This window comes from Acomys russatus, unplaced genomic scaffold (assembly GCF_903995435.1).
Source record: "Acomys russatus unplaced genomic scaffold, mAcoRus1.1, whole genome shotgun sequence".
In the NCBI taxonomy this organism is placed as follows: Eukaryota; Metazoa; Chordata; class Mammalia; order Rodentia; family Muridae; genus Acomys; species Acomys russatus.
This window is the reverse complement of record NW_026131959.1, coordinates 54,348-65,669: the sequence shown is the minus strand read 5'-3', so window position 1 is coordinate 65,669 and position 11,322 is coordinate 54,348. Positions and strand designations below refer to the sequence as shown.

At 43.0% G+C, this 11,322-nt stretch overlaps 1 non-coding gene across 1 annotated transcript; it reads left to right on the top strand.

Moving 5' to 3' along the window:
* Window positions 1–2,767: 2,767 nt before the first annotated feature.
* LOC127186688 (small nucleolar RNA SNORD123) lies at window positions 2,768–2,837 on the top strand. The gene has a single exon (XR_007830403.1). It is a non-coding gene; the product is annotated as a small nucleolar RNA SNORD123 (small nucleolar RNA).
* Window positions 2,838–11,322: the final 8,485 nt, after the last annotated feature.

The window sequence follows — 11,322 nt, the reverse complement described above, 5'->3', positions numbered from 1 at the left end:
CCAGGTATGTGAGCTCCCCTCGGCGGATCTCGGGTGGGAAGAAGGTGGGAGTTTAAGATTCAGTTTTTCTATGACATCCTGAGAAGACTGGAGGTGGGGGCTGGGGGTCGAGGGGGTCGCTTCGGATTCTTGCAGGCAAGTTGGGCCCAGGAGGCTCTCAGCTAGATCAGCACAACTTGAAAGGGCTAGATCGAATAAATGAACAAATCTACCCATCCAGGGAAACAGAGCAAGAGGTTGCCTGATGCTCTTTAGGAAAGGGTCTCTTCCTTGACAGAGACAGCTGGGCTAATTGCACTTCAGCAAGGACCCTGGGGTTTTACTGAGTGAGCATTCGGGCAAAAAGTGTACATTGGAATACAAAGTAAATGCCTTGGAAGGGCAGTTTTATTGACAAGTTGTTCCGTTCACCTTCTAATGACGTGATCAACATACCAGGTGCTAAAGATCATACAGGGTTGTTGAGTGGGAACGTTACAGGACAAAGTCAGAAAACTTGGGATCCTACCCCTATAGCCACATGTAATGCCCTTCCCTTAGGATAGAGTTGGGGAACAGGGTCTTCCGAGATGTTTTTCCCCCTATCTTGGGCCTTGTTGGTGGCTTGAGGATGCTTTTGTAATAGGAAATTCATCAGGGACCCTCCCTCTCAGCTGCAGGACCTAAGGATGCCCAGGTGGACCACATTCATACCCTGAGATTGGCAGGTTGTAAATGTGCTGTGGGGGAGGGGGGCGCCGGTGACAGTTCAGGGAGTCTATAAGGGCTTTATAGCACTTAACAGAGGCCTGGTAATACCTGGAATGTGTCACAGCCCCTCCAGGACCACAGAGATTCAACAGGAGGCCCGTGGAAGCACAAACTGCCACCAATCTGTTGTTTCTGTTACCTTTCAAATGAAAGAATTAAGTCAAAGTATTTTGAAAGTGTCCACGGGAGCTTATGTGAACCCCAGAGTATGCTGTGTCTGGAAGGGGGTGTGGAGGATGGGTACCAGAGGCCGAAACTGTGGTGTCTTGACAGTTGTTTGGCTGGCTTCTAGCCCTCAGGTGGCAGCTCCTGGCTTCTAGGTCTTGAAGGGAAAAGTTAATAGGCTTCCTGTGCCTCTCCCTGCCGCTTCAGAAGTGGGTGGGAACTGGCACCGTTCCAAACATTCCCCTTCTCTTGCCTACGTGGCACTCCACAGCCTGAGAGGCTCTTGGGAGGAGGAGGCCTGGCACCAGGGAAGGCCTGGCAGGGGAAGACCTCAGCCTTGCACTTGACCACTGTCGCCTTCAGTTAGGCAGGTGGAACCTTACAGGGTTAAGAAAGACAAACTAAGACTCAAATGTGTTTAGCTATTTCTTGTTCTTGGTCCTCAGTGTCAATTGTTAAAAAAATAATTAACTCTTCTTTAAAAAAAAAAAAAAAAAAAAACAATTTAAGAAAGACAAGAGTGAAGTGCACGATACCATGTTTGTGTACCCAGCACTCTGTTGGCTGAGGCAGGATTGTGAGTTCAAGGACAGGCTTGGGCCACCTAGGGATACCTTATCTCATATAAACTCAAAAGCCAGAACGGAAACTCACTCTTAGCTTGGCAGCCTGTGCACCATGAGGTTATCATATAGGGATTTCACCCTTCAAATGAAGTGGCTTTCTGTCACTGGGGCAGGAAGCAGATTCAATGTTGCCATTTACAGACTGCACTGTATGACTGTTAATATTCATGTACTAGTGTTAGCGAATTACAGCTCTCAATAAACAAAACAAGGGCAAAATCAAATTCTCGTTTAGAGTGCCTTCTTGGTCTAAGGCCACGGTTCTCAAACTGGGTGACCCTCTCACAGGGGTCCCATGTCGGATCTCCTGCATATCAGATATTTACATTATGAGTCATAGAAAAATTACAGTCATGAGGTAGCAGGGAAATGATTTTATGGTTGGGGCTCAGCGCATCCTGAATCAAAGCACTGGGCTGAGAAGCACCAGAAGTGAAATGCTTCTAAACCGAAAATGATTTTGCTACCGGCTTGCAGAAAGATTGTGAACTTTCCTGAATTAATGCCTTCTTGTGCAGCTTGACCCAACTCATCAGGAATGTCAGTCATCAGCATCAAAGGAGAAAGAAGCTGTTAAACACGGCATATCTGAGGCTTAGCACCAAGTAGGCACTCTGAAATGAAATTACTTCAAAGTACATATAAAGATTTCCTTTTCTTTTTTTTCTTTTTTTTTCCTTGTTTGTTTGTTTGGTTTTGGTTTTTCTTTTTCTTTTCTTTTTTTTTTTTTTTTATTAATTTATTCTTGTTACATCTCAATGGTTATCCCATCCCTTGTATCGGTTTTGGTTTTTCAAGACAGGGTTTCTCTGTGTAGCCTTGACTGTCCTGGACTCGCTTTGTAGACCAGGCTGGCCTCGAACTCACAATGATCCATCTGCCTCTGCCTCTGTCTCTGCCTCTGCCTCTGCCTCTGCCTCTGCCTCTGCCTCTGCCTCTGCCTCTGCCTCTGCCTCTGCCTCTGCCTCTGCCTCCCGAATGCTGGGATTAAAGGCGTGTACCACCATGCTCCTTTTCCTAATAAAATTTGCTCTCCTCTTTTCAAAAGCCTTCCCTGTTAAAGGTACCTGAATCATCCATCAGAATGTAAAACTAAACGTGATTGTTACTTTACCAAGAATGTTTTGTTGTCATCACAGTGAAAATTCTTTCTATCCTCCTGGCTCCCTTCCCCTCCCCAAGCTGCTCCGGGTGAGCCTGTGTGGCCCAAACTGGGAAAAGCTGTTGGTGAAAATGATGAATTCTGGGGCGCTGATTCATGTGACTTGAAAAACGCCATCCATTTCCTGACTCACCTCAGATGCCGTTCAGAAATGTGAAGCAGCACATGACTACGTGACTTTGAACTAATGCAACAGTCTTCTCTTATCTTTCTATTCCTTCCCAGTGCCTGATTAAAGCCCAGAGGATGGAGCAGGGAGGCAATGAAGAGAGAGCATTGTCTGGCGGACAGAAACACACAGCCGTGGACCACAGTTGGCCTTCCCAGAAGGATCCATAACTGTGGGCTTCCGATGTAACAAGACTATTAAATTATTTAAATAATTTAAAACACAGTCTTGGAGAGTGACCTCTTACGTTAGAGGTATGTCTTCCTATAGATGAGCCAGCCATGTGTTACAGTTTCTTTTCGTACTGGTTCCAAGGTTGTCTGAGCCTGTCCGTTTTAACAACCCTAAACACTGGTACGAAGAAGTGAGGCTTGATGCCACTGTAATGCTGCACAGAGCTGCTTTAGGTTTATGTATTCTGAAGGAGCCAAAACATCCACTGCTGGGGTTACAGACGCCACACCATGGTCGCCATTGTGGATGTGTTCAAAGATGAAGGCTTTTACACCACAGAGGTTGGGTGAACCATAGGTGGTCCTACAGTCCCTGGAATTCAACCAAAAACCCCTTTAGGGTTCCTTCCTTCCATGAAAGCTCCCTGCCTCTCAGGGCCCTCTCCCTGCGTGGTGTTAAGGAGACCGAATCTGTTTTAAAAGAACAGTGTAGTGTTTAGAAGCTGCCGTCATACACACACACACAAGAAGGAGCATAATTGGATAGGATACAGAGTAGAGATTCGTGTTCCTGAGGGTAATGCTCAGGCTGTTCCCCTCTGCTAGGGTGTGAGTGGGAGCCTCCAGCAGGGCCTTCTCCACAGATAATGTCTATCTTGGGTTGCTTTGGCTTCCCAGGGCTGATCAGAGGGATGTGACAATGGCACATCGTCCTGGTTATTCCTCATGGTGACACAGAGTGACCTGCCTTCACCTAGGCCTGAGTGAGTTCTGCTTACCTATGACCTCTAAAACTCCAACCCCCACTAAGAGTGGCATTCTTTCCACCTCATGGCATGTTCAAAGCAGCAGCCTGACTAAGTGTACAGGCCACAGCAGTAAGTAGCAACAGGAATGTACCCAGACGTACACTCAGGAAGATGTGCTTGCTCTCTAATGGAGGTGGGGTTCGTTTTCAAACAGTTATTTTCTTCTTTGACATGTTCAGTGACTCTTCAAGCTTTGAGTGGGGCATCACATTTCATTTAAGCTGCACTTCCAGAAATCAAAGCATTCTAGAAATCTACAGACATTTTGTTCATCTTTTTTTTTTTTTTTTTTTTAATGTGGTTAGATTTCTAGACATGCTTCTGGCAAATTTTCTTAAATAAAGCTGTGCCCTCAAAGCCATTCAGTTGTCTCTTAGAAGATGCGCTGGGAAGAAGACAAATGCTAAGTTTAAACGACTTTTGGACTATCTACAGGAAAGGCAGATGGTTTCTAGCATAAGATAAAGCACCCTTACAGTTTCCCTAAAGTTATTTTCTGACATTGAGACTCATAATATGTCTTGAGTGTTTTTAAGCAAAGGTGGCTGTTACTTATTTTTAAAAGATGTTTTGTACTTTTTAACTAACATCTTCCACATTCTTCCATCTTTGAGAAATGGAGCTTTGAGGTGACATAAATACTTTCAGAAATGCATTTTAAAATATATGTAGATTTTGCAATACAAATTTCTTCTCCTTCGTTTATTTCAATATTTACCAACTAAATTTAGCATAATGACATGGCATTCATTCAATAAAAGGGATATTTGTAGAATTAAGCCAAAGGAGACATGTCTTCTCAAGCAAATTTGGATGAATAAAGACTGCTGTGGTCTTGCATCCCCTCTGTCAAAATTCATTTCTGACCTTCCTTCCCATCCCACTGTTTCTGCCTTAACTCAGCATGTCAGTTTGTCTCACTCCAAATGCCAACACCTCATCTAATGCTGACAGCGGTGATTGCTCCCCAAACAGCATCACTCCCACACCAAGCACCAGCTCTAATAACAGACCTGATTTTATTTGAATTGCAAACTACTTGGCTTGAAAACAAGCAAGCAAGCAAACAAACAAACAACAAAAACCCAAGACTTTCTTAGAGCCAGAAGAAGCCATGCTATTCAATAGGGGGAAGGCATGGTGAACACTGGGCAAGGCTCGGCACAGACAGTACTTACAGATGAGACTTTTTTTTCCCCTCTCTTGGCTGATTTTGCTTAGACTTCATGTGTTGGCCTGAATTATAGGCGCTATTCTTATTCTGTGGACAGTATATAGCTGGGAGCCAGAGGATGATAGTGAAAAGGACTCTGTAATCCTGGCGAACATGGGAGCTCCGTGTTCCTCACCTTGAGAAGACATGAGCCGGATCGTAAATCAGCCTGTGGGTGTGTCTGCAGAGGGCTTTCCAAAGAAAATGAACAAAAATAGAAAGGACCCACTATACTGACTAAATTTTATGTCAAACCTGACACAAAAACTAGCGTTGCCTGGGATGACGAAACCTCAGCTGAAGAACTGCCTCCCTCAGATTGGCCTGTGACATACCTGGAGGCATTTTCTGATTAATGATCAACATAGGAGGGCCTAGCCCAGTGTGGGTAGCACCATCCCTAGACAGGTGGTCCTGACCTAGATGAGGAAGATAGCTGAGCAGAGACCAGAGAGCTTACAAGCCAGCGCGCAGCACTCCACCATGGCTCCTGCTAGGTCCACGCCTTGAGTTTGCTGAGCTCACTTTCCCTCAGTGATGAATCAGAAGTGTGGGATGGATGAAATAAAGCCTTTCTTTGCCAGTTTCCTTTTGACGGTGGAGTTTATCACAGCATCAAAAGCAAAGAAACAAACAAACAAAGCCATTCGTCAAACATCCTTTGTGAGCTATTCCACCTTTTCCTCCTCAGCATGAGAGGGCAAAATCTTTCCTCTTTAAATCGTTTCTCTCGGTTTGGGCATTGGGGATGGGGGGAACCTAACCAATAGAGCCTCTGGGCTACTTCCAGTTGTGTTTTCATCCTTCTAACCAGCTTCAGGTTTGAGAATTCAGGCTCTGTGGAGGGAGGGCACCAGCAAACTGCCGCAATCCCAGGCGTCTGCTCTATCCCTTCTACTTGCTTTCCTGACTTCAAGCATGTTCACTGCACAACACTGCGGGCATTCAGCTGCACACTTTTCGAACAGGAGGAAGAAGCACGCAAGTGCTACATCCAGTCCTGTTTGGGATCATGATGAGCATGCGTAACAGTGGACCAATACCACCAGGCGGTTCCTTACTGTCCTTATATTCTGCTGTCCGGAAAGCACTGAGGTAGGGACAGGATTCCGCTGAGACCTTTGCCCCTTTTTAAGAAACACGCCTTCCCTCCTGCTTCCAATGTCTTCCTCATTTCTGTCCAAAACTTCAGTAGTATGAGCTGACCAATCAGAGTTCCACCAACACTCTGATCAAGTGACAACCCAGCACATGAAGTTTCTATGATTCAGGTACAGCAACACAGAAAAAGAAAAAAAAAAAAAGATGTAGCAATAAACAGGTAAAAGAACTGAATCAGGCCTAGAATGTGGCTCTAAAAGTTAGAAAAAGAACAGAGTATGGTGGACAAGCAGTATTTGGTGTTACGTTAGTGGAGCAGACTATGAGGGTTAGTACACTGCAAAGATTCAACATATAAAATCTGTTTTGTTTTGTTATTAAGACAGATTAACACAACAGGAAACTTTTGGCAACCTACATAACTTCCTAGACAACATTAACAAAATTAACCAATAAATATGTTCTCTCTATGTAATATGTGGAAGGAGAAAAAAAAGACATTTTTAATGATCCATTTAGCTATATCTTATAAAAGAGTTTTAAAAGTCAAGGAAAGGATCCTTTTTACGGGTACTTCTCGTCAACACTGAAATAATGATTTTGAGATAGTAACATTTAACTACAGGTGATTGGATGACCTTCAGTAAAAACACTTAGGAAAATGGACAGATTCTCAAAATAAAGACAACATTTGAAAGACTTACATCTCTCATGCCTGAACAAGCTTGCGTAAAGGACCACTTGGTATGATTATCCTGAACACCCTCCACATTTACCATTTCATAAAACACTGAAGACCAAAATCAACCTTTTCTATGCAACTTAAGAACACCAATCATTGTTAAGCAAAACAAGAGAAAATAATAAACAAACAGGGAAATTTCTGTTGCAGATGGCTAATGCTGGTACCAGCCCTTCAATAGTGTTTATACAGTTAAAGAAGATAAAACACTGAAATATCTATCCAGGGCTCAACAAGAGAATCACAGCAGAGAATCCATGAGTGGCCAAGGTAGGCTTCTAACAAAGGAGGCATGTGGCTTGCTACACAGAGGCAAGTAGGAAATCACCCTCCAGTCTAAGGCAACTGAGCCTCCAGATGGTGAAATATTGACTGAGCCGTTTCCTTTAAGCCATTCATACAAATACCTACCAAGTAGATTAAAGCAAAAATTGAAAACAAAACGTTAAAAACACTTAGGAAAACACAAGAGCAGCTATCCATATGAGCTCTGGCTAAGGAAGCTGCTCTTGGAATAAGATTCAAAGACCCTCCATAAAGAAAAAAATCAATGCAGCAAATCACATTAAAGTTTAGATCTTCCATGCAAGAATACACAACTTAAAAGTAAGCCCTAGTTCTAAGGAACTTTCAGTGTACACAAATAACTAAAGATGGTAGGCAGTGCACATTCTCAGTCTCCACCAACCCCACTGGGAGAGAATGAAGCAATGCAAAAAAGTGCACAAATATAACAGTCATTCACTCATTAACAGGCATAATAATGTCATGCGACTTTTCTAAAATCACAAAAGCCAATTAAAATATCAGTTAAACTGGCCACAATTGAGGAGTCTGGGAATATAGGCAAACACCAGATATTGGCAAAAACGACTTTGGAAGTGTGATTTGTTACAACCAGTTGGGAAGGCATGTTAGAGACTCTTGCATTGTTGAACATGTACATTCCATTATACCAATTAGACAAGGGGGCCATGGAGACTTACTGTATGTTTATTAATAAAAAGTAATCCAAAAGAACTTACCTGAATAATTTATGGATATATGCAGAATAGTTAAATGGTCTGTGCATAATACCTGCTAAATTTATGATTTCCAGTTCTGAGAAGAGCCCTGTAGAGAGGTAAACAAGGGCCACCAATATTATATGTGATCTTGTTTTCCTATTAATATAAAAATAAGAAATAGTGCAGATAGTGAAAATGTTAAGATCAAAGGGGGAGCTATGGCAGACACTCACTAGATTAGTACCCTTTTCTGAGTTCTCAAAAGATTTCATAATTCAATAAAGAGGGTTAATGGGAAGAGAGGAAGCCCAGAGAGTCAGTGCAGGAAGCTCATTAAAGTGCTTTTGTCCCGATGAGAAATAGTCTGTAGCAGCTGGCGGGACATGCACACAGAGGGCTATTTTTTTAAAGTGGGTCACTGGAAGAATGTTTTTACATTGCTTGAAATGCATCTATGGATGGGGTCAAGGGAGCTGTGTAGGAGGAAAAGAAGGTAATCCCAGGACAAAAGTTCTGCTCAGCTAAAGCATCATAGGATGTGTGTTTGGAGAGAGCAGGTCCCTCCTAGAATTACCAAGAGAAAGTGGACCAGAAGGAGACCAGGTGAGGTGGAAATAAATGCAATGCCCACTGGGAAAATGAACTCCCTGAGGACCATTCTGGAGTCTCTATGGCTGCAGTGGACACTCCTGGTTGCTATCCCGAGATGAACTCCATCAGTAGCCTGCGGGGTTCTCTTCAGCATCCTTGAGCATGTGCAGTGCATGTGGAGGTGTGGCAATGACAGACTCCAGCCAGAAGATGACTTTCCAGATAACAGGCAAGGCAAGAAGAGATGCTGGGAAAGTTGGTGAGAAGCGTTTTCAGGAACAAACCCAGAGACAAAAACGGAAGATGGTGTCAGTAGGTTGGAGTGTGGAGCACTAGTGGAGATCTAGGACCCATTGTCATGGCAGCCAGGGGTTCCGAGATCTGTCTGTGGCCAATTTGAGTTACAAAGAAGAGGTCTGTGTTGACAGATAACAAAATGGTCTAGGAACAGAAGACGAACATCTCAGAGACATCGTTAGCGAGTGACTGCGGCATTTATTATTTTGAGTATGTGATTCAGAAGGGGGAAGAAAGGCCTCTATGAAGTAAATCATAAACCCAGGGAATCCAGAAGTATCTAGTTCTAACTCCAAACTATACATCCTTGCTACTATACCAAACTGCTTCTACAAGTCTCAACATAGTAAACTGTAATAAGCATACAATGGAATTTGATGGTAATCTCATTGCTGCCTCGGCGGAGATGGTGATAAACCTGAACCATTTGGACTGATCAGAACTACCTGGAGACTTATTCCAACCTCCAGAAGCCATCCCTATCCTTCACCACATTATGTCAGTCCCCTTGGAATGGGGCCCAGACCTGTGATTTCAGAAAAGCTCCTCAGGAGAACTTGACAATTATGCTTATTAAAAAACATCATCATCGACACAGATGGGGTTCTAGGGCTAAAAGGAGACATAGGCATAGACCACCATATCTAGTCCAGATGCTGTTTCCAGATGATAACTACATGCAATGCAAATTTAGTTTTCTCCAAGGAAGTACCGCAGGGGAAACAAACTACTCCAATGGGTAGGCCACCTGCCCAGCAGTAGGTGACCAACAGGAAGCGAATTCAACGGCATTTTCTGAGACTCCTTGTCTCATGATGTCCTGTCTATGCTTTTTTTGTTTCATTCTATTTCATTTTTTCCATTTATTTATCTATTTACTTATTTATTTATTTTTACTTTACAGGTTTTGCAAATACATTATGGCTTCTGGCTTTGAGTTTTTATGAGACTCCTAAATATGCAAAAGCATGTGTCTCTGTATTTCTATCTTTTTCTTGTGCCTTTTCTTGAACTTTTTCTTCAGTTTGCTTTGTCCTATTCCAGTTAATTTGTTTTTGTTTTATCTTATTTTATTTTAGTATTATCCTTTAGAAGCCTGCTCATTTTTATAATGGGAGACAGAAACGGGATGGGTGCAAATAAGAAGGGGAGGTAGGGAGGAACTAAGTGGAGAAAGGGGAGGGGAAGCTGAAATCAGAATATATTGTATGGAAAAATTATAACTTCAGTAAAACAAAAATAAATAAGTAGATAGAAAAGAAAAAGTCATGAAATTAGAAGGCGCACTGGAGGTGGATACAAGGGGCAAATAGCGGGATATACAGTTATGTTTCATTGCACACATGAATAGAATTCTCTAAAATTAAAAATATTTTAAAAAGTTTTTAAAGCCCATCAATTGTCATGTGCGGTCCTATAACATTCCTAAGAGGACAAAGATGTCAGTGCCCAGTTGCTCTCCTGTGTGTTTCTAAGGTTCTCCTGCTTCCTGCAGAGTGCCTCATTCCACACAATCTGCACTGAGACAGGCTTCCTATTTAGAATTCTATATAGTCCAGGAGATTTCTCACACCTCCCCCTTGTTCAGAGTCCTGAAAATGTTGAGTTTATAAGTCGACTTTTGAAGTGTTGTGCATATTAGCAATAGTCTCTACATATGTTTAAATTTGTTTGTTTGTTTGTTTGTTTGTTTGTTTGTTTGTTTTAGGGGATATCTATGTTCGTGTTCTCTCTATTCTTTCTTTCTCTTGCTCCCTTCTTTTCTATCTCTCTTACACACACACACACACACACACACACACACCTACATACATACACATATACACACGTACATGCATGCACACACAAGCACACACACAGGCACATACACACAAAATTTTCTTTCTGTTTGAATCAGATTTCATCTTTTTTAATTTGGCTGTGTGGTTTTAAATTGAGACAAGAGCTTGTCTTGTAGCCCAGGTGTAAAGGCAATTGTGGCTGTCAGCTGGACAGACATGGGAAAAGGAGATCTCATTGAGGAATCCCCTCAGATTGAATAGTGGCATTTTCTTAATAAGAGGTTTAGCCTACTGTGGGCATGGCACCGCTGAGGCCCTGGGTTGTATAAGGAAGCCAGCTGAACAGAAGAATAAAAGCAACTGGCAAGCAACTTCCCTCCGTGGTTCCTGCCCTCACTCCCATCAGTGATGGACTGTGATGTGAATTGTGAGACAAATAGCCCCTTCCCTCTCCACGTTGCTTTTTTGCCATGGTGTTTATCACGGCAGCAGAGATGCAAGCCTGGACAGCAGGCTAGCTTCATACCAAATCTTCCTGCCTCAGCCTCTTGAGTGCCAGGCTTATAGACACACCTCTACAATTTCACATCTGGAGTCAGAAACAAGACAGCTGCAGGGGGAGGGTACAGCCAAGAGAGGATTCCCATTAGACTGAGGCATTCTGACCACTGTTCACGTGTCTCTATCCCAGCTTCCCAGCTCAATGAGAACACATGTGGTTGGTTGTCTGACCATG